This window comes from Lampris incognitus, chromosome 1, assembly GCF_029633865.1.
Source record: "Lampris incognitus isolate fLamInc1 chromosome 1, fLamInc1.hap2, whole genome shotgun sequence".
Lineage (NCBI taxonomy): Eukaryota > Metazoa > Chordata > Actinopteri > Lampriformes > Lampridae > Lampris > Lampris incognitus.
The window spans coordinates 44,094,302-44,118,571 of NC_079211.1; the positions used below are offsets into that span (position 1 = coordinate 44,094,302).

At 42.6% G+C, this 24,270-nt stretch overlaps 1 protein-coding gene and 2 non-coding genes across 3 annotated transcripts in view; all 3 read right to left on the minus strand.

Annotated features, from left to right (window-relative positions):
- LOC130119728 (F-BAR and double SH3 domains protein 1-like) overlaps positions 1 to 24,270 on the minus strand; it is a 166,861-nt gene that overhangs the window by 126,698 nt on the left and 15,893 nt on the right. The window lies entirely within an intron of this gene.
- Positions 2,092 to 2,163, minus strand: trnam-cau (transfer RNA methionine (anticodon CAU)). The gene has a single exon. It is a non-coding gene; the product is annotated as a tRNA-Met (tRNA).
- Positions 19,315 to 19,396, minus strand: trnal-uag (transfer RNA leucine (anticodon UAG)). Its single transcript has one exon. It is a non-coding gene; the product is annotated as a tRNA-Leu (tRNA).

Sequence of the window (24,270 nt, forward strand, 5' to 3'; positions counted from 1 at the left end):
GCAGAAGTGGTTTGACAGTGAAGTTGATGTGTTTGCTATGACAAACTCATAACAAGACAAACAATCTATGGCGATAGTGCGCTTTTGGGATTAGTTGTGCAGAAGAGTAAGTCCTGATTTGGGAAAAGCCGGTAGTCAGCAGAGGACGGTTTCAATGCATCGGTTTCTTGGTTATGGGCCCAACACTCTGCCGCTAGATGCGCAAGATTCGACTAACAATACCCAGCTTACAATGCAAGTGACATTTACATTGCACCAGAGTGGCTGTCCAGTTCACCCTCTGGATCTGAAATCTCATGGCCAATGAGAGCTATAAACAATACCAATTTTGGTAGTTAGAATTCTGATCATTATATTGATGAATCAGGTTTCCCAGAGAGGGCTTCATCAGTTGAACCATAAGTTAAGACCTGGCCTTTATAAGAACCACAATGTTTGAAAAACATTTCAAGTGAGGAAGATGGTTGTAATGATTAAGTAGGGAAAGCTTAGTTGACCATGTGCCATAATTATACAGGTCCTCTTTCTGATCTAAAAGAGATAATTTGAATTCTTAGCCCACCTGGACCAAAATAGTACAGATGAAATCATAAAGAAATTTGTTCTGCAAGTGGCTAGAAACAAAAGCATACAAAGAACACTTGCTGGGCAATGACAGAGGTGAGCTTCTCTGGAGAAACGGTTTGAAAGTGAAGTCTCTGGGTTTTATTATGAAAAATCCACAAGCAAAACAGCAATTGATGGTGATGCCACGGTTTTGGGTTAGGCTGTGTTTCTGAATTTGAGCGAAGCTGTCTTTTAGCAGAGGATGGTTTCGATCCATCGACCTCTGGGTTATGGGCCCAGCACGCTTCCGCTGCGCCACTCTGCTGCTGCTGCTGCTGCTGCTGCTGCTGCACATTGTAGATTACAACAACAATTGCCAGTTTACGAGGAAAGTGCCTTTTACACTGGGCCAGAGGGGATGGTTGGTTCACCTACGGGATTTGAAGACTCAGGACAAGTCATCGCAATAAACCAGCAGCCATTTAGTATTTGGAATTTTGATGTTGATCTTGATGAAGCAGAGCTGCAGGGGAGAGCTTAGTCAGTTAAATCCCAAGTTTACATGTAACCTTTCAAAGATCCAAAGTTTTTGATGAACAAATTGTCTGATGGTAGACAATTTCAAGTCTTAGAAAACCTGAACCAAAAGAGCACAGATTAAATAGCAGAGCACTAGATTCTGCAAGCAGTTGGAAGGAAAAGCCTACAAACAACACTTGCTGGGAAATGACGAAGGTGAGTTTCAGTGCAGAAGTGGTTTGACAGTGAAGTTGATGTGTTTGCTATGACAAACTCATAACAAGACAAACAATCTATGGCGATAGTGCACTTTTGGGATTAGTGTGCAGAAGAGTAAGTCCTGATTTGGGAAAAGCCGGTAGTCAGCAGGGGACGGTTTCAATGCATCGGTTTCTTGGTTATGGGCCCAACACTCTGCCGCTAGATGCGCAAGATTCGACTAACAATACCCAGCTTACAATGCCAGTGACATTTACATTGCACCAGAGTGGCTGTCCAGTTCACCCTCTGGATCTGAAATCTCATGGCCAATGAGAGCTATAAACAATACCAATTTTGGTAGTTAGAATTCTGATCGTTATATTGATGAATCAGGTTTCCCGGGGAGGGTTTAATCAGTTGAACCATAAGTTAAGACCTGGCCTTTATAAGAACCACAATGTTTAAAGAACATTTCAAGTGAGGAAGATGGTTGTAATGATTAAGTAGGGAAAGCTTAGTTGACCATGTGCCATAAGTATACAGGTCCTCTTTCTGATCTAAAACAGATAATTTGAATTCTTAGCCCACCTGGACCAAAATAGTACAGATGAAATCGTAAAGAAAGTTGTTCTGCAAGTGGCTAGAAACAAAAGCATACAAAGAACACTTGCTGGGCAATGAGAGAGGTGAGCTTCTCTGGAGAAAAGGTTTGAAAGTGAAGTCTCTGGGTTTTATTATGACAAATCCACAAGCAAAACAGCAATTAATGGTGATGCCACTATTTTGGGTTAGGTTGTGTTTCTGAATTTAAGCGAAGCTGTCCTTTAGCAGAGGATGGTTTCGATCCATCGACCTCTGGGTTATGGGCCCAGCACGCTTCCACTGCGCCACTCTGCTGCTGCTGCTGCTGCTGCTGCTCCTGCTGCACATTGTAGATTACAACAACAATTGCCAGTTTACGAGGCAGGCGCCTTTTACACTGGGCCAGAGGGGATGGTTGGTTCACCTACGGGATTTGAAGACTCAGGACAAGTCATCGCAATAAACCAGCAGCCATTTAGTATTTGGAATTTTGATGTTGATCTTGATGAAGCAGAGCTGCAGGGGAGAGCTTAGTCAGTTAAATCCCAAGTTTACATGTATCCTTTCAAAGATCCAAAGTTTTTGATGAACAAATTGTCTGATGGTAGACAATTTCAAGTCTTAGAAAACCTGAACCAAAAGAGCACAGATTAAATAGCAGAGCACTAGATTCTGCAAGCAGTTGGAAGGAAAAGCCTACAAACAACACTTGCTGGGAAATGACGAAGGTGAGTTTCAGTGCAGAAGTGGTTTGACAGTGAAGTTGATGTGTTTGCTATGACAAACTCATAACAAGACAAACAATCTATGGCGATAGTGCGCTTTTGGGATTAGTTGTGCAGAAGAGTAAGTCCTGATTTGGGAAAAGCCGGTAGTCAGCAGAGGACGGTTTCAATGCATCGGTTTCTTGGTTATGGGCCCAACACTCTGCCGCTAGATGCGCAAGATTCGACTAACAATACCCAGCTTACAATGCAAGTGACATTTACATTGCACCAGAGTGGCTGTCCAGTTCACCCTCTGGATCTGAAATCTCATGGCCAATGAGAGCTATAAACAATACCAATTTTGGTAGTTAGAATTCTGATCATTATATTGATGAATCAGGTTTCCCGGGGAGCGCTTAATCAGTTGAACCATAAGTTAAGATCTGGCCTTTATAAGAACCACAATGTTTGAAGAACATTTCAAGTGAGGAAGATGGTTGTAATGATTAAGGAGGGAAAGCTTAGTTGACCATGTGCCATAAGTATACAGGTCCTCTTTCTGATCTAAAACAGATAATTTGAATTCTTAGCCCACCTGGACCAAAATAGTACAGATGAAATCATAAAGAAAGTTGTTCTGCAAGTGGCTAGAAACAAAAGCATACAAAGAACACTTGCTGGGCAATGACAGAGGTGAGCTTCTCTGGAGAAATGGTTTGAAAGTGAAGTCTCTGGGTTTTATTATGACAAATCCACAAGCAAAACAGCAATTGATGGTGATGCCACTATTTTGGGTTAGGCTGTGTTCCTGAATTTGAGCGAAGCTGTCCTTTAGCAGAGGATGGTTTCGATCCATCGACCTCTGGGTTATGGGCCCACCACGCTTCCGCTGCGCCACTCTGCTGCTGCTGCTGCTGCTGCACATTGTAGATTACAACAACAATTGCCAGTTTACGAGGCAAGTGCCTTTTACACTGGGCCAGAGGGGATGGTTGGTTCACCTATGGGATTTGAAGACTCAGGACAAGTCATCGCAATAAACCAGCAGCCATTTAGTATTTGGAATTTTGATGTTGATCTTGATGAAGGAGGGCTGCACGGGAGAGCTTAGTCAGTTAAATCCCAAGTTTACATGTAACCTTTCAAAGATCCAAAGTTTTTGATGAACAAATTGTCTGATGGTAGACAATTTCAAGTCTTAGAAAACCTGAACCAAAAGAGCACAGATTAAATAGCAGAGCACTAGATTCTGCAAGCAGTTGGAAGGAAAAGCCTACAAACAACACTTGCTGGGAAATGACGAAGGTGAGTTTCAGTGCAGAAGTGGTTTGACAGTGAAGTTGATGTGTTTGCTATGACAAACTCATAACAAGACAAACAATCTATGGCGATAGTGCACTTTTGGGATTAGTGTGCAGAAGAGTAAGTCCTGATTTGGGAAAAGCCGGTAGTCAGCAGGGGACGGTTTCAATGCATCGGTTTCTTGGTTATGGGCCCAACACTGTGCCGCTAGATGCGCAAGATTCGACTAACAATACCCAGCTTACAATGCCAGTGACATTTACATTGCACCAGAGTGGCTGTCCAGTTCACCCTCTGGATCTGAAATCTCATGGCCAATGAGAGCTATAAACAATACCAATTTTGGTAGTTAGAATTCTGATCATTATATTGATGAATCAGGTTTCCCGGGGAGCGCTTAATCAGTTGAACCATAAGTTAAGATCTGGCCTTTATAAGAACCACAATGTTTGAAGAACATTTCAAGTGAGGAAGATGGTTGTAATGATTAAGTAGGGAAAGCTTAGTTGACCATGTGCCATAAGTATACAGGTCCTCTTTCTGATCTAAAAGAGATAATTTGAATTCTTAGCACACCTGGACCAAAATAGTACAGATGAAATCATAAAGAAAGTTGTTCTGCAAGTGGCTAGAAACAAAAGCATACAAAGAACACTTGCTGGGCAATGACAGAGGTGAGCTTCTCTGGAGAAATGGTTTGAAAGTGAAGTCTCTGGGTTTTATTATGACAAATCCACAAGCAAAACAGCAATTAATGGTGATGCCACTATTTTGGGTTAGGTTGTGTTTCTGAATTTAAGCGAAGCTGTCCTTTAGCAGAGGATGGTTTCGATCCATCGACCTCTGGGTTATGGGCCCAGCACACTTCCACTGCGCCACTCTGCTGCTGCTGCTGCTGCTGCTGCTGCACATTGTAGATTACAACAACAATTGCCAGTTTACGAGGCAAGCGCCTTTTACACTGGGCCAGAGGGGATGGTTGGTTCACCTACGGGATTTGAAGACTCAGGACAAGTCATCGCAATAAACCAGCAGCCATTTAGTATTTGGAATTTTGATGTTGATCTTGATGAAGCAGAGCTGCAGGGGAGAGCTTAGTCAGTTAAATCCCAAGTTTACATGTATCCTTTCAAAGATCCAAAGTTTTTGATGAACAAATTGTCTGATGGTAGACAATTTCAAGTCTTAGAAAACCTGAACCAAAAGAGCACAGATTAAATAGCAGAGCACTAGATTCTGCAAGCAGTTGGAAGGAAAAGCCTACAAACAACACTTGCTGGGAAATGACGAAGGTGAGTTTCAGTGCAGAAGTGGTTTGACAGTGAAGTTGATGTGTTTGCTATGACAAACTCATAACAAGACAAACAATATATGGCGATAGTGCGCTTTTGGGATTAGTGTGCAGAAGAGTAAGTCCTGATTTGGGAAAAGCCGGTAGTCAGCAGAGGACGGTTTCAATGCATCGACTTCTTGGTTATGGGCCCAACACTCTGCCGCTAGATGTGCAAGATTCGACTAACAATACCCAGCTTACAATGCCAGTGACTTTTACATTGCACCAGAGTGGCTGTCCAGTTCACCCTCTGGATCTGAAATCTCATGGCCAATGAGAGCTATAAACAATACCAATTTTGGTAGTTAGAATTCTGATCATTATATTGATGAATCAGGTTTCTCGGGGAGCGCTTAATCAGTTGAACCATAAGTTAAGACCTGGCCTTTATAAGAACCACAATGTTTGAAGAACATTTCAAGTGAGGAAGATGGTTGTAATGATTAAGTAGGGAAAGCTTAGTTGACCATGTGCCATAAGTATACAGGTCCTCTTTCTGATCTAAAACAGATAATTTGAATTCTTAGCCCACCTGGACCAAAATAGTACAGATGAAATCATAAAGAAAGTTGTTCTGCAAGTGGCTAGAAACAAAAGCATACAAAGAACACTTGCTGGGCAATGACAGAGGTGAGCTTCTCTGGAGAAATGGTTTGAAAGTGAGGTCTCTGGGTTTTATTATGACAAATCCACAAGCAAAACAGCAATTGATGGTGATGCCACTATTTTGGGTTAGGCTGTGTTTCTGAATTTGAGCGAAGCTGTCCTTTAGCAGAGGATGGTTTCGATCCATCGACCTCTGGGTTATGGGCCCAGCACGCTTCCGCTGCGCCACTCTGCTGCTGCTGTTGCTGCTGCACATTGTAGATTACAACAACAATTGCCAGTTTACGAGGCAAGTGCCTTTTACACTGGGCCAGAGGGGATGGTTGGTTCACCTACGGGATTTGAAGACTCAGGACAAGTCATCGCAATAAACCAGCAGCCTTTTAGTATTTTGAATTTTGATGTTGATCTTGATGAAGCAGAGCTGCAGGGGAGAGCTTAGTCAGTTAAATCCCAAGTTTACATGTATCCTTTCAAAGATCCAAAGTTTTTGATGAACAAATTGTCTGATGGTAGACAATTTCAAGTCTTAGAAAACCTGAACCAAAAGAGCACAGATTAAATAGCAGAGCACTAGATTCTGCAAGCAGTTGGAAGGAAAAGCCTACAAACAACACTTGCTGGGAAATGACGAAGGTGAGTTTCCGTGCAGAAGTGGTTTGACAGTGAAGTTGATGTGTTTGCTATGACAAACTCATAACAAGACAAACAATCTATGGCGATAGTGCGCTTTTGGGATTAGTTGTGCAGAAGAGTAAGTCCTGATTTGGGAAAAGCCAGTAGTCAGCAGAGGACGGTTTCAATGCATCGACTTCTTGGTTATGGGCCCAACACTCTGCCGCTAGATGCGCAAGATTCGACTAACAATACCCAGCTTACAATGCCAGTGACATTTACATTCCACCAGAGTGGCTGTCCAGTTCACCCTCTGGATCTGAAATCTCATGGCCAATGAGAGCTATAAACAATACCAATTTTGGTAGTTAGAATTCTGATCATTATATTGATGAATCAGCTTTCCCGGGGAGCGCTTAATCAGTTGAACCATAAGTTAAGACCTGGCCTTTATAAGAACCACAATGTTTGAAGAACATTTCAAGTGAGGAAGATGGTTGTAATGATTAAGTAGGGAAAGCTTAGTTGACCATGTGCCATAAGTATACAGGTCCTCTTTCTGATCTAAAACAGATAATTTGAATTCTTAGCCCACCTGGACCAAAATAGTACAGATGAAATCATAAAGAAAGTTGTTCTGCAAGTGGCTAGAAACAAAAGCATACAAAGAACACTTGCTGGGCAATGACAGAGGTAAGCTTCTCTGGAGAAATGGTTTGAAAGTGAAGTCTCTGGGTTTTATTATGACAAATCCACAAGCAAAACAGTAATTAATGGTGATGCCACGGTGTTGGGTTAGGCTGTGTTTCTGAATTTGAGCGAAGCTGTCCTTTAGCAGAGGATGGTTTTGATCCATCGACCTCTGGGTTATGGGCCCAACACTCTGCCGCTAGATGCGCAAGATTCGACTAACAATACCCAGCTTACAATGCCAGTGACATTTACATTGCACCAGAGTGGCTTTCCAGTTCACCCTCTGGATCTGAAATCTCATGGCCAATGAGAGCTATAAACAATACCAATTTTGGTAGTTAGAATTCTGATCATTATATTGATGAATCAGGTTTCCCGGGGAGCGCTTAATCAGTTGAACCATAAGTTAAGACCTGGCCTTTATAAGAACCACAATGTTTGAAGAACATTTCAAGTGAGGAAGATGGTTGTAATGATTAAGTAGGGAAAGCTTAGTTGACCATGTGCCATAAGTATACAGGTCCTCTTTCTGATCTAAAACAGATAATTTGAATTCTTAGCCCACCTGGACCAAAATAGTACAGATGAAATAATAAAGAAAGTTGTTCTGCAAGTGGCTAGAAACAAAAGCATACAAAGAACACTTGCTGGGCAATGACAGAGGTGAGCTTCTCTGGAGAAATGGTTTGAAAGTGAAGTCTCTGGGTTTTATTATGACAAATCCACAAGCAAAACAGCAATTGATGGTGATGCCACGGTTTTGGGTTAGGCTGTGTTTCTGAATTTGAGCGAAGCTGTCCTTTAGCAGAGAATGGTTTCGATCCATCGGCCTCTGGGTTATGGGCCCAGCACGCTTCCGCTGCGCCACTCTGCTGCTGCTGCTGCTGCTGTACATTGTAGATTACAACAACAATTGCCAGTTTACGAAGCAAGTGCCTTTTACACTGGGCCAGAGGGGATGGTTGGTTCACCTACGGGATTTGAAGACTCAGGACAAGTCATCGCAATAAACCAGCAGCCATTTAGTATTTGGAATTTTGATGTTGATCTTGATGAAGCAGAGCTGCAGGGGAGAGCTTAGTCAGTTAAATCCCAAGTTTACATGTATCCTTTCAAAGATCCAAAGTTTTTGATGAACAAATTGTCTGATGGTAGACAATTTCAAGTCTTAGAAAACCTGAACCAAAAGAGCACAGATTAAATAGCAGAGCACTAGATTCTGCAAGCAGTTGGAAGGAAAAGCCTACAAACAACACTTGCTGGGAAATGACGAAGGTGAGTTTCCGTGCAGAAGTGGTTTGACAGTGAAGTTGATGTGTTTGCTATGACAAACTCATAACAAGACAAACAATCTATGGCGATAGTGCGCTTTTGGGATTAGTTGTGCAGAAGAGTAAGTCCTGATTTGGGAAAAGCCGGCAGTCAGCAGAGGACGGTTTCAATGCATCGACTTCTTGGTTATGGGCCCAACACTCTGCCGCTAGATGCGCAAGATTCGACTAACAATACCCAGCTTACAATGCCAGTGACATTTACATTGCACCAGAGTGGCTTTCCAGTTCACCCTCTGGATCTGAAATCTCATGGCCAATGAGAGCTATAAACAATACCAATTTTGGTAGTTAGAATTCTGATCATTATATTGATGAATCAGGTTTCCCGGGGAGCGCTTAATCAGTTGAACCATAAGTTAAGACCTGGCCTTTATAAGAACCACAATGTTTGAAGAACATTTCAAGTGAGGAAGATGGTTGTAATGATTAAGTAGGGAAAGCTTAGTTGACCATGTGCCATAAGTATACAGGTCCTCTTTCTGATCTAAAACAGATAATTTGAATTCTTAGCCCACCTGGACCAAAATAGTACAGATGAAATCATAAAGAAAGTTGTTCTGCAAGTGGCTAGAAACAAAAGCATACAAAGAACACTTGCTGGGCAATGACAGAGGTGAGCTTCTCTGGAGAAATGGTTTGAAAGTGAAGTCTCTGGGTTTTATTATGACAAATCCACAAGCAAAACAGCAATTGATGGTGATGCCACGGTTTTGGGTTAGGCTGTGTTTCTGAATTTGAGCGAAGCTGTCCTTTAGCAGAGAATGGTTTCGATCCATCGGCCTCTGGGTTATGGGCCCAGCACGCTTCCGCTGCGCCACTCTGCTGCTGCTGCTGCTGCTGTACATTGTAGATTACAACAACAATTGCCAGTTTACGAAGCAAGTGCCTTTTACACTGGGCCAGAGGGGATGGTTGGTTCACCTACGGGATTTGAAGACTCAGGACAAGTCATCGCAATAAACCAGCAGCCATTTAGTATTTGGAATTTTGATGTTGATCTTGATGAAGCAGAGCTGCAGGGGAGAGCTTAGTCAGTTAAATCCCAAGTTTACATGTATCCTTTCAAAGATCCAAAGTTTTTGATGAACAAATTGTCTGATGGTAGACAATTTCAAGTCTTAGAAAACCTGAACCAAAAGAGCACAGATTAAATAGCAGAGCACTAGATTCTGCAAGCAGTTGGAAGGAAAAGCCTACAAACAACACTTGCTGGGAAATGACGAAGGTGAGTTTCCGTGCAGAAGTGGTTTGACAGTGAAGTTGATGTGTTTGCTATGACAAACTCATGACAAGACAAACAATCTATGGCGATAGTGCGCTTTTGGGATTAGTTGTGCAGAAGAGTAAGTCCTGATTTGGGAAAAGCCGGCAGTCAGCAGAGGACGGTTTCAATGCATCGACTTCTTGGTTATGGGCCCAACACTCTGCCGCTAGATGCGCAAGATTCGACTAACAATACCCAGCTTACAATGCCAGTGACATTTACATTGCACCAGAGTGGCTGTCCAGTTCACCCTCTGGATCTGAAATCTCATGGCCAATGAGAGCTATAAACAATACCAATTTTGGTAGTTAGAATTCTGATCATTATATTGATGAATCAGGTTTCCCGGGGAGCGCTTAATCAGTTGAACCATAAGTTAAGACCTGGCCTTTATAAGAACCACAATGTTTGAAGAACATTTCAAGTGAGGAAGATGGCTGTAATGATTAAGTAGGGAAAGCTTAGTTGACCATGTGCCATAAGTATACAGGTCCTCTTTCTGATCTAAAACAGATAATTTGAATTCTTAGCCCACCTGGACCAAAATAGTACAGATGAAATCATAAAGAAAGTTGTTCTGCAAGTGGCTAGAAACAAAAGCATACAAAGAACACTTGCTGGGCAATGACAGAGGTGAGCTTCTCTGGAGAAATGGTTTGAAAGTGAAGTCTCTGGGTTTTATTATGACAAATCCACAAGCAAAACAGCAATTGATGGTGATGCCACGGTTTTGGGTTAGGCTGTGTTTCTGAATTTGAGCGAAGCTGTCCTTTAGCAGAGAATGGTTTCGATCCATCGGCCTCTGGGTTATGGGCCCAGCACGCTTCCGCTGCGCCACTCTGCTGCTGCTGCTGCTGCTGCTGTACATTGTAGATTACAACAACAATTGCCAGTTTACGAGGCAAGTGCCTTTTACACTGGGCCAGAGGGGATGGTTGGTTCACCTACGGGATTTGAAGACTCAGGACAAGTCATCGCAATAAACCAGCAGCCATTTAGTATTTGGAATTTTGATGTTGATCTTGATGAAGCAGAGCTGCAGGGGAGAGCTTAGTCAGTTAAATCCCAAGTTTACATGTATCCTTTCAAAGATCCAAAGTTTTTGATGAACAAATTGTCTGATGGTAGACAATTTCAAGTCTTAGAAAACCTGAACCAAAAGAGCACAGATTAAATAGCAGAGCACTAGATTCTGCAAGCAGTTGGAAGGAAAAGCCTACAAACAACACTTGCTGGGAAATGACGAAGGTGAGTTTCAGTGCAGAAGTGGTTTGACAGTGAAGTTGATGTGTTTGCTATGACAAACTCATAACAAGACAAACAATCTATGGCGATAGTGCGCTTTTGGGATTAGTTGTGCAGAAGAGTAAGTCCTGATTTGGGAAAAGCCGGTAGTCAGCAGAGGACGGTTTCAATGCATCGACTTCTTGGTTATGGGCCCAACACTCTGCCGCTAGATGCGCAAGATTCGACCAACAATACCCAGCTTACAATGCCAGTGACATTTACATTGCACCAGAGTGGCTGTCCAGTTCACCCTCTGGATCTGAAATCTCATGGCCAATGAGAGCTATAAACAATACCAATTTTGGTAGTTAGAATTCTGATCATTATATTGATGAATCAGCTTTCCCGGGGAGCGCTTAATCAGTTGAACCATAAGTTAAGACCTGGCCTTTATAAGAACCACAATGTTTGAAGAACATTTCAAGTGAGGAAGATGGTTGTAATGATTAAGTAGGGAAAGCTTAGTTGACCATGTGCCATAAGTATACAGGTCCTCTTTCTGATCTAAAACAGATAATTTGAATTCTTAGCCCACCTGGACCAAAATAGTACAGATGAAATCATAAAGAAAGTTGTTCTGCAAGTGGCTAGAAACAAAAGCATACAAAGAACACTTGCTGGGCAATGACAAAGGTGAGCTTCTCTGGAGAAATGGTTTGAAAGTGAAATCTCTGGGTTTTATTGTGACAAATCCACAAGCAAAACAGCAATTGATGGTGATGCTGCACTGTTGGGATAGGCTGTGTTTCTGAAATTGAGCAAAGCTGTCTTTTAGCAGAGGATGGTTTTGATCCATCGACCTCTGGGTTATGGGCCCAGCACGCTTCCGCTGCGCCACCCTGCTGCTGCTGCTGCTGCAGCACATTGTAGATTACAACAACAATTGCCAGTTTACGAGGCAAGTGCCTTTTACACTGGGCCGGAGGGGATGGTTGGTTCACCTACGGGATTTGAAGACTCAGGACCAGTCATCGCAATAAACCAGCAAACATTTAGTATTTGGAATTTTGATTTTGATCTTGATGAAGCAGAGCTGCAGGGGAGAGCTTAGTCAGTTAAATCCCAAGTTCACTTCAACCTTTAAAAGATCCAAGGTTTTTGATGAACAAATTGTCTGATGGTAGACAATTTCAAGTCTTAGAAAACCTGGACCAAAAGAGTACAGATTAAATAGCAGAGCACCAGATTTTGCACACAGCTGGAAGGAAAAGCCTACAAACAACACTTGCTGGGGAATGACAAAGGTGAGTTTCCCTGCAGAAGTGGTTTGACAGTGACAATTATGTGTTTGCTCTGACAAAATCACAACCAGACCAACATGGTGATAGTGCCCTTTTAGGATTAGCTGTGGAAAAGAGGTAGTCCTGATTTTGCGAAAAGCTGATAGTTAGTAGAGAAGGGTTTCAATCAATTGACTGCTGGGTTGTGGGCCCAGCACGTGTCCACTGTGCCACATAATGCAAAATACACCAACTGAGAGTTTCAAACCTCAGTTTCGGATGACAGTTTATTTTCCAGAGGGGCTGTGCGATTCACCTTCTGGCTCTTAAGTCTCAGGACCAGCGACTGCTATAAACAACATGGATTTTGGTAGTTGGAATGTTGATCTTTATGTTGGTGAAGCTGAGTTCCAAAGGGGGAATTAATCAGTGTAATCTCAAGTTACCAAACAGCCTTTATGAAATCCAAGATGTTTAAAGAACATTTCAAGTGAGTAGGATGGCTATGATGAATAAGTAGGGCAGACATAGTTGACCATGTGCCAGAAGTACACGTTTTCGCGTAGACAATTTTAATTCTTAGCCCACTTCAATGAAAAGAGTACAGATGAAATAGTATAAGCAGTTAGAAGGAAAAGCCTACAAACAACACCAGCTGGGCATGTCGAAGGTAAGCGTCCCTGGAGAAGTGGTTTGACGGTGAAGTTTCTGGGTTCACTATGAAAAATTCAAAACCAGAGTAGCAAGGCAGTCCTGACTTTGGGTTAAACTGACAACTAGCAGAGGATGGTTTCGATCCCTCAGCCTCTGGGCCGAAAGCATGCTTCCGCTGCGCCACTCTGCTGCTAGCTGTCACAGACTAGACCAACAATCCCCAGTTTACAAGACCAGTACCTTTTACGTTGGGCCAGAGGGGCTGCTTGGTTCACCTTAGGGATCTGAAGACTCAGGACAAGTGACCGCGATGAATAAACATACTTTTATTATTTGGAATCTTGATCTTGATGAAGCAAAATGCAGCAGATATCTTAGTCAGATAAATCTCAATTTCAAATATAGCCTTTCAAATATCCAAGGGTTTTCATTAAGTTTTCAAATGAGGAGGATGTCTAAAATCATTAAGTAAGGCAGGCATAGTTGATCATGTGCCATAAGTGTAGAGATTATCTTTCCGATCATAGACAATTTGAATCATTAGCACACCTGGACTAAAAAAGAACAGATGAAATAGCAAAGCACCTGATTTTGCAAGCAGTGTAAAGGAAAAGCGTACAAACAACATTTGCAGTGTTATGACAGACGTGAGCCTCCCTAAAAAGCGGTTTGACGGTGAAGTTTCAGTGTTTGCTACAACAAATTCTCAACTAGACAAGCAATTGATGGTGATATTGCATTTTGGGGATTAGCTGTGGAACGGATGTTGTCCTGATTTTGGGAAAAGCTAGTAGAGGATGGGTTTGAGCCATTGATCTCTGGGTTATGATCGCTTACGCACCGGGAACTTCACCCCTCAGCTTGGGATTTTATATTGGGTCAGAGGTACTGTGTGGTTCACACAACATGAAGTTTGGCAGTTAAAATGTTGACCATTAACTTGATGAAGCAGGGTTCCAAGGGGGGACTTAATCAGTTGAATCCACAGTTACAACATAGCTTTTAAAAGATCCAATATGTTTGAAGAACATTTCAAGTGAGGAGGATGGCTATATTGATTAAGTTGGGCAGGCTTATTTGACAATGTGCCATAAGTATACATGTTCACTTACTGATCTAAAGCAGACAATTTGAATTCTTAGCCCACCTGGACCAAAAAAGCACATACTAAATGGCAAAGCATGTGATTTTACAAGTATTGTGAAGGAAAAGCCTTTAATCAACCCTTGCAGGACGATGACAGATGTCAACATCCCTGAAGAAGTGATTTGATGGTGAAATTTCTGGGTTTGCCATGACAAATTCACCACCAGACTAGCAATTGATGGTGATACTGGGTTTTGGGATTAACTGTGGAAAGGAGGTTGTCCTGAAATCGGGTAAAGCTGGCAGTTAGCAGAGGATGGTTTTTGATTCATCGACCTCTGGGTTATGGGCCCAGCATGCTTCCGCTGCATCACTTTGCGGATGGGTACCCCAGATTAGACCACCGGTCCCCAGTTTATGAGGCCAGTGCATTTTAGATTGGGCCAAAGGGGCTGTTTGGTTCACCTTCGGGATCTAAAGACTTAGGACCAGCAATCGCAACAAACCAACAGACATTTAGTGTTTGGAATTTTGATCTTGACCTTGATGAGTAGAGCTGCAGGGGAGAGCTTAGTCAGTTAAATCCCATGTTCACTTGTATCCTTTTAAAGATCCGAGGTTTTTGATGAACAAATTGTCTGATGGTAGACGAATTGAATTCTTAGCAAACCTGGACCAAATGATTACAGACTAACTAACAGAGCAACTGATTCTTCGTGCAATTAGAAAAGCCTTCAAACAAACAGCACTTGCCGGGCAATGACAAAGGTGAATTTCAGAAGGGTTTTCACAATAAAGTTTCCGGGTTTGCTATGACACATTTACAACCAGACCATGGATTTTTGGTGATATTGCTTTTTTTATTTGTTTAGGAAATGAGTTAATCTTGGTTTAGGGAAAATCCGGTGGCTAGCAGAGGGTGGTTTCGATCCATCTATCTCTGTGTGATGGGCCTAGTATGCTTCCACTGAACCACTCTGCTGTGGGATGCTCAGGTTAGAACAAAGATCCCCAGTTTAGGAGGGCAATTTCTTTTCTACTCGGCCACAGGGGACTGCTTGGTTCACCTTCTGGATCTGAACACTCAGGATCAGTGACCGCAAAAAACAGCATGACATTTAGTATTTGGAATTTTGATCTTGATCTAGTTGAAGCAGGATTCCAGGGGAAAGCTAAGTACATTGAATCCCAAGTTCACATGTAACCTTTTAAAGATTCAAGGTACTTGAGTAACATTTCAAGTGAGGAGGATGGCTATGATCATTAAGTAAGGTAGTCATAGTTGACCATGCGCCATAAGTACACAGATTCTCTTTCTGACGCAAAGTAGACAATTTTAATTCCTAGCACACATGGACCAAAAGCTTATAGATTAAATAGCAAATCATTTGATGCTGCAAGCAGTTCGAAAGAAAAGCCTATACAAACAATATTTGCTGGGAAATGACAAAGGTGAGCTTCCCTGCAGAAGTGGTTTGACAGTGACATTTCTTTGTTTGCGATGACACATTCGAAACCAGTCCAACAACAATTGATGGTGATACTACGCTTTTGGGATTAACTGTGGACAGGAGGTAGTCATGATTTTGGGAAAAGCTGGTACACTGAAAATTCTAAAAGTTAAGTTTGCTTAAAAAAACCACAAAAAAACCCATAGGAAACCGATTACATTTGGGACAAGTAAGTAAATGAATTTAATTGTGTCAAGTCATATGAAATGATTTTATGTTAAATAAACTTACTTAATTTTCCCGAGTGTAATCAACTTCCTAATTTTTTTTTGACTCAATTTTTAGAATTTACAATGTAGCTAGCAGAGGATGGTTTCGATCCATTGACATCTGGGTTATGGGCCCAGCACGCTTCCGCGGCGCCACTCTGCTGCGATATATCTGAAATGAAACCTTTAACCCACAATTTAGGAGGCCTGAGTATTTTACATTGGGCTAGAGGGGCTGTGCCATTCATCCTCTATATCTGAAGTCTCAGGGCCAGCGACTGCTATAAACAATATGAATTTTGTTAGCATTTGTTAGAATTTGCTGGACTTTTGATCATTATCTGGATAAAGCAGGGTTGACGGGGAGGGCTCAATCAATTGTATCCCAAGTTACCACATAGCCTTTACAAGATCAAAGATGTTTGAAGAACATTTTAAGTGAGGAGGATCGCTATGATGATTAAGTAGGGAAAGCTTAGTTGATCATGTGCCATAAGTATACTGGTTCACTCTCTGATCTAAAGCAGAAAATTTAATTCTTAGCCCACCTGAATCAAAAGTGCACCTTATTCTGCAAACAGTGTGAAGGAAACCCCTACAAACAACACTTGCTGGGCAATGACAAAGATGAGCTTTCCTGGAGAAGTGGTTTGATGGTGAGCTTTCTGGGGTTGCTATAAAAAATTCACAAGCAGACCAGCAATTGATGATGATACTGTGCTTTTGGGATTAGCTGTGAAAAGGAGGTAGTTCTGAGTTATGCTGATAGTTAGCAGAGGATGGTTTCCATCCATCAATCTCTGGTTTGTAGACCCAGCATGCTTCCTCTGCGCTCCTCTGCTTCTAAATGCCCCTGATTAAACCAACAATCCCCAGTTTACGAGTCCAGTGCTTTTTATGTTGGGCCAGAGAGGCTGCTTGGTTCACGTACGGGATCTGAAGACTCAGGACCAGCGATCGCAATAAACCAACAGATATTTAGTATATGGAATTTTGATCTTGATCTTGATGAAGTAGAGCTGCAGGGGTGAGCTTAGTCATTTAAACCTCAATTTCACATATAACCTTTCCAAGAGCCAATGTTTTTGATTAGCATTTCAAATGAGGAGTATAGCTATGATCATTAAGTAAGGCAGGCGTAGTTGACCATGTGCCATGTTTATACAGATTGTCTTTCCTATCTAAAGTAGATAATTTGAATTCTTAGCACCCTTGGACCAAAACAGTACAGATGAAATAGCAAAGCACCTAATTCTGCAAGAAGTTGGAAGGAAAAGTTTACAAAGAACACTTGCTGGGCAATGGCCACCATCTCTGGAGAAGTGGTTTGCCAGTGAAGTTTCCTTGTTTGCTATGACAAATTCACAACCAGATGAGCAATTGATGGTGATACTGCGCTTTTGGGATTAGCTGTGGAAAAGAGGTAGTCCTGATTTCGGGAAACGCTAGTAGTTAGCAGAAGATGGTTCAATCCATCGACCTCTGGGTTACGGGCCCAGCACGCTTCCGCTGCGCCACTCTGGTGCTACAGGACAGACATTAGAACAACAATTCCCAGTTTACAAGGCCAGTTCATTTTACATTGGGACAGAAAGTCTGTGCAGTTTAGCCTCTTGATATGGAGTCTAAGGGCCAGTGACCACTATGAACAATATGAATTTTGGTAGTTAGAATTCTGATCATTATATTGATGAAGCAGGGTTCCAGGGGAGAGTTTAATCAGTTGAATCCCAAGTTCTCACAATGCCTTTATAAGATCCAAGATGTTTGAAGGACATTTCAAGTGAGGAGGATGGCTACGATGATTAAGTCCGGCAGCAATAGTTGAACATGTGCCATAAGTATACAGTATCTCTTTCTGATCTAAAGCTAGATCAGATGAGTTGACTCCATAGAACACCTGGAACCAAAGAGAACAGATGAAACAGCAAAGCAGTGCTTAAACACTGTCCTCTTCTGCCTTCTTCTCACCTCTTCTTCTCCTTCCATCACCAGTCCATCTTCTCTCACCCAGTCCTTAGCCTGTTCTCTTCTCTCCCCATGTTGGTAGTATTTAGAGAAAAAAACAATTATATTATGACTTAAGTGTACAGTGTTGGCCCTGTGATGGTCCGGCAGCCTGTTCAGGGTGTCCCCCTGAACAGGCTGCCGAATGACTGCTGGGATAGGCTCCAGCATCCCTGCAACCCTCAGAGCAGGGTAAGCGGTTTGGTAATGGATGGATGGATGGATGGATGGATGGATGTTTAGCAAGTGGTTTGAATGAGAAATTTCATACAAAGTTAGGGCTGCCAATGGAAAATTGCTGATATAGGAAGTTACTTTCTCTGAAGAAGGTACCTGACTGTGGGCTGTTTTTGGTCTGTTATGAGACCATCACAACTTAAGTTTCTGGTGTGGTGCTACTTTAACTTATTTGTACACCAGGAATCAAACAGTAACTCACCTGGAACGAAACAGTACAGATCAAATAATAAAGTATTGTGTAGGAAGGGGTCAGAAGGAGAAGCTGCATACAAACAACATGGAATGGCCAATGGCTGATGTAGGATGTGACCTTCCCTGAAGAAAGGGATTCAAAGTGGACTTTCTTGGTTGATTAAAGGTGCTTGTTGGTGTGGTGTTCATGCTGGGCTTTTAGTATAAACTGAGGGACTGAGGTAGACTTTATTTAGGGAAAGCTGGATGGTAGCAGAGTATAATTTCAAGGGCTCTACTCTGCTGCCGATCACTCCTGATAAGACTTGAAGCCAAAATACCTGGCCTAGAATGTATGTGCCTTAACCTTTTGGCCACATGGGTAACACAGGTATTCTTCCGGATCTGAAGACCCAGTGCCATCAGCCACAATAAACAACATGATATTTAGTATTTTGAATTTCAGTAATGATCTCAATGAAGCAGTGCTCCTTGGGAGAGCTTAAACACTTAAATCCAAAGTTCTCACGTAGCCTTTCATAGATGAGTCGTGCAGTGGACAAATCAGCCATGTTGTTTAAACAGCCAATGAATCAGACCAAATTCCTTCTTTCACATTTGAAAAAAAAAACCCAAGACATTCATTACATTGAGATTAGACCAATCTTTTCAGGACAATATAAATCAATATCAACCAATAAATTCAAAGAAAACCCCCAAAAGATTCAAAAGCTTTAATATATATAAAATATGCCAAAATCTATATGAATGCCATGACTTTTAAACAGCCAACTTCGAAATTATACCCGTGATTTCAGGACTACTCAAATCAATACCAACCGATATTTCTAAGAAAAACCAGAAAAACTAAAAAAGAAAAAAAGAAAAAAGAAAGAAAAAAAAAACTTTTAACAGGGCAGTGGTGGGATTTGAACCCATAAAGAATAGAGCCTAATTCTTGTGCCTTAGACCTCTCGGCCACACAACCATAGGTAGCCTTTGAAATTTCATCATCATCCAACAGTATGAAAATGCATTGCGATCAAAATTTTGCAGTGATAAGTGGTTTGAACAACATTTCAAGTGAGAAGGGTGGCTATGATTGTAACATAAGGCAGACAGAGCTAACCATGAGCCAACTGCCACACGTATATTTATTCTTTCCGATCCAGAGCTAGAGCAGATGAACCAAAGAGTGCTGATGAAGTGGCAAGGCACATCAAAGTATGGCAGTGGTGGGATTTGAACCCACGCCTCCACAGAGACTGGAGCCTAAATCCAGCGCCTTAGACCTCTCGGCCACACTACCACAGGGAGGGAAATTAACAAGTGGTTACAAGGAGAATATGCACAGAAAAAAATGCTGAAACCTTTCCCTAGAGAAGGAGCTTAACTGCTTTTAGGTTGGCTGCGACATCAGGCCAGGTTTCAAGATTAAAATGGCGGCTGTTAGGCTCGTCCAGCTACAAGCTCGTTTGCTGTGTCTCTCACTTTCACGGTGTCATTCGTATGGAAATCGACATATACATACACCAATACAACAGACTGGCTCTATTAAACATCTGGGAGAAATCGTATGGTTTATTTTTTGCACACCTTTCCATCCCTGATGAATTACAGACAAGTGCTGTGCCATGGCAAATAGGCCTACCTGGGCATATAATGGTCAGAATATCGGATGACATTGTACCAGCAAAACCACCAGAAAGCAGCCCAAACCTTGCCGGCTTTGCTACTCTCCAATGTCAGATTACTCAGGAATGAATTGGATGAACTCCTATTTTTGATCCAAACTGCCAAACTTTGATGGTCTGCCTTACCAAGACCCAGCTGGATCGACACACACCTGATGTGGCTGTAACACCCCAGAGAGAACATTTGCCCAAGTGACGCTACTAAATGGTGATACAAGAGATCACAGCTCCTTTCTGCTCTCATGTATGTGTGCACAGGTCTTGGATGGAAATCTGCCACATTCCACCCTCTCCGACAGCAGTTGGGAGCTTTGACTCTCAGTGGCAGCGCACAGCAAAATTTACCGAGGAAGCCAGTCAGCTTGGTATGGGGGTCATATTGCCATATTATGGCGAGATATCATAGTTACTTTCTTTCACAAACCAGAATAAATAAATGAGTACCGTTACAGGGGTAATGCTTCTCATTCGCACTTACACTACCGTTCAAAAGTTTGGGATCACCCAAACAATTTTGTGTTTTCCATGAAAAGTCACACTTATTCACCACCATATGTTGTGAAATGAATAGAAAATAGAGTCAAGACATTGACAAGGTTAGAAATAATGATTTGTATTTGAAATAAGATTTTTTTTACATCAAACTTTGCTTTCGTCAAAGAATCCTCCATTTGCAGCAATTACAGCATTGCAGACCTTTGGCATTCTAGCTGTTAATTTGTTGAGGTAATCTGGAGAAATTGCACCCCACGCTTCCAGAAGCAGCTCCCACAAGTTGGATTGGTTGGATGGGCACTTCTTTGAGCAGATTGAGTTTCTGGAGCATCACATTTGTGGGGTCAATTAAACGCTCAAAATGGCCAGAAAAAGAGAACTTTCATCTGAAACTCGACAGTCTATTCTTGTTCTTAGAAATGAAGGCTATTCCATGCGAGAAATTGCTAAGAAATTGAAGATTTCCTACACCGGTGTGTACTACTCCCTTCAGAGGACAGCACAAACAGGCTCTAACCAGAGTAGAAAAAGAAGTGGGAGGCCGCGTTGCACAACTGAGCAAGAAGATAAGTACATTAGAGTCTCTAGTTTGAGAAACAGACGCCTCACAGGTCCCCAACTGGCATCTTCATTAAATAGTACCTGTTAGAGCCTGTTTGTGCTGTCCTCTGAAGGGAGTAGTACACACCGGTGTTGGAAATCTTCAATTTCTTAGCAATTTCTCGCATGGAATAGCCTTCATTTCTAAGAACAAGAATAGACTGTCGAGTTTCAGATGAAAGTTCTCTTTTTCTGGCCATTTTGAGCGTTTAATTGACCCCACAAATGTGATGCTCCAGAAACTCAATCTGCTCAAAGAAGTGCCCATCCAACCAATCCAACTTGTGGGAGCTGCTTCTGGAAGCGTGGGGTGCAATTTCTCCAGATTACCTCAACAAATTAACAGCTAGAATGCCAAAGGTCTGCAATGCTGTAATTGCTGCAAATGGAGGATTCTTTGACGAAAGCAAAGTTTGATGTAAAAAAAATCTTATTTCAAATACAAATCATTATTTCTAACCTTGTCAATGTCTTGACTCTATTTTCTATTCATTTCACAACATATGGTGGTGAATAAGTGTGACTTTTCATGGAAAACACGAAATTGTTTGGGTGATCCCAAACTTTTGAACGGTAGTGTATATCCAATTCCTCAGGAACCAATAGCATTTACAAGGCTTTTCTGGACTACAAAACAGCACAATGTAGTGGGCATAATAAGCCACGCCTTATAGGGGTAGTAATAGTACTTATTTACCTTGAAAGATTAGGTTAATGAAAGGATCTGGGTCCTCATTCCCAATGCAATTAGTCTCAGTACCTACGTGGGTAAGTATATGGATGCCGATCCTGCTGAACAGAGTGGTTAGTACGTTACACCCTATAAGATATCGTGGGGTGGGCTTCACGCTAAGGTATTTGACACGGCGGCCCCTGATGTGTAGAGTGCATGCTGTGCTATGGGCCCAACTCAGCTTAACCGTCCCTCCCCAGAACCAAGGTGTACTTACTCCAAGGTAAGTACTTACTCCAAGGTAAGTACACAACTCCAAAATACGTATAAACTCTCAGGTAAGTATTGTAATAAGCCCTAAAATCCAAACACAGTAAAGATGACTCAATAGGCAATAACAGTTTAGTATTAATTGAATGTAATACTATAGTATGACAATAGCAAAAAAAAAATTGCAAAAAAACAAAGAGTTTGACTTTCTTTGTATACACAGTATCTCTTGGTATACAGTGTCAACACAACCTCAAATGAGAAACGCACTCTAAATGTTGAGTATCAGAACCAATGAATGTTCAAACATAAACAGTTCAGTTCGTTTTTTTTTAACACAGTCTAGTAATGAGTAATAACGAAACTGACACAAATACCAGTCTGATGAATCCTGGGCACACGAGAGGAGCCACTGGAGAGGCGCCTGTACGGCGGGGAAAACCACGTGACGTGCGTGTACTCTACGTGACTCACTGTAGACGTTAGATGGCGCCAACAGCAATGCAATGCGTTCAATGTTCCCACTGCTCTTGAAATAACGTTCACTCAGGCAAGCAACCTTCCGTCGCAAAACTAAAAAAAAACCAAAACACGACTGTCCTCCGAGTCCTCATCTCAGCATCCAACAGTTCATCCGAACGCGCGAAGTCCCAGTATTGAGAACTAACGAGCCACCACGACCAGTGAGCTAGCTAGCTTCACTGACAAATAAGACTAAACTGTAAACTACTAATAAGACACGTTAGCCCCTAGCTAACGGGTCTGACCCTTTAGCCGAGCGGTTAGTGATGTCGCCTTGTGGTACAGTACACCCCGTTTCGAATCCCGCACCGGGCAAGAAAATAGCCGGTTACATTGGTGGCAGCGGTGGGATCCGGAAGTGTGCAGATCCTCAGAAGTCTCTTCGGAGCGCGGGAATAACAAAGCGCGAGGGCGCGCTTCCGGGAGAGGGTGACGACTGTAAACTACTAATAAAACCCGTCTGACCCTTTAGCCGAGCGGTTAGTGATGTCGCCTTGTGGTGCAGTACACTTCGTTTCGGATCCCGCACCGGGCAAGAAAATAACCGCTTACAGTACTATGGGCTAATCCAGTGCGGTACTAAGCTAGTGCTGGAGAGAGCCCAATCACTAATGTCTACTCTTGTCTGTCTGGAATCTTCTTCGTGCCTCATGCACACTACAACAATGGCAAATGTTCCTCTGAAACTCACGGCACCGAGGAAGCACTGACTTCCGCGTCTTCAGTCCGTGACCATTTCAAACACTCCATGGCAAGGCGGGGGAATTCATGCTAGCTGGCGGTCACTCGCAGCCTCCGAGCAGGACACCTTCTCCGACGCGCCCCAGGAAACACGAATTCGTCCCAAAGGATTCTTGTAGACGGTAACACACTCACTCCACGTACAGTACGTGTCTGTCTCTCTCTCTAGATTTCGTATTTTTTTCTATTTGTTCAGCGACCCACACACCGCCGCAAAGCTCTCGCTCACCGCGCCTCTCTTCTCCCCCCGGTGTGCTCTTCTTTTCCCCCCCTCGGTGTGTTAGAGAGCCTCACTCTGATTGGTTACAATGGAGGGGGCTTGCCTGATACTAACCCAATCGTATACGACTATACTCAGAATAGTTGCATACCCTACAACAATGTAAGATTCATTCTCTCTCTCCAAATACTATACAACAAGTGCAAACTTCTCATAGCCATAAGCACTGGTAAAAGATTAACTGTGTGCACACCCCTATGGGGGACATCTCTAACAGTAGAACTGCATTCAGCAAAAAACAGCAATGCCGTTGGCTTTTAGAGATGCACACACAATCACACACTAGACCTATACGGGCCAAAACATGCCATTGCCTCCGAGTTTCTTCTCATCATCTACAGAATAAACACACGCTGAAGGTTTTCAGACACACCCGCTTACGTATTCCTTTGTTTATGTAACGGGAGCAGTCCTATGCTGTTCTTTGCTGGTCAGCCTGCTGCACGCCCGTCACTCTCATCATCAGCTCTGCGTTGTGTTCTATTTTCGGTGGGGTCACAGGTGTTGTGGGGAGCCCTCAGTCTCTCATCATCATCATCATCATGATCAAGGAAGGAGGGGGGACACACAGGACTCTATTTGGCTCACCTTGCCATTTATTTTGGTTTCAAACCCTTCGACAAACGTCCAGTCCTCCAGCGGGAGCGGTGTTTCTTACGGACGTGGGGGTCGAAGTTCAACCACTGCCCGGACTTCACTCGTGTGCATTAGAAGGAGAAACCGTCCACGGGACTCCGATGTAAGAAAGGATAAACAAGTATTTTATCCCACAGCTTGCAGTATCTTCTTACAGGGATACTCAAGGTTACGTTCTCCTCAACCAGCAAAACTGTCCTACGGTAAAAAAACACGCGTGGCTCGGCTCGATCGCTGCTTGAGACTCCTCCCACAAAACAAAAATGGCCTCT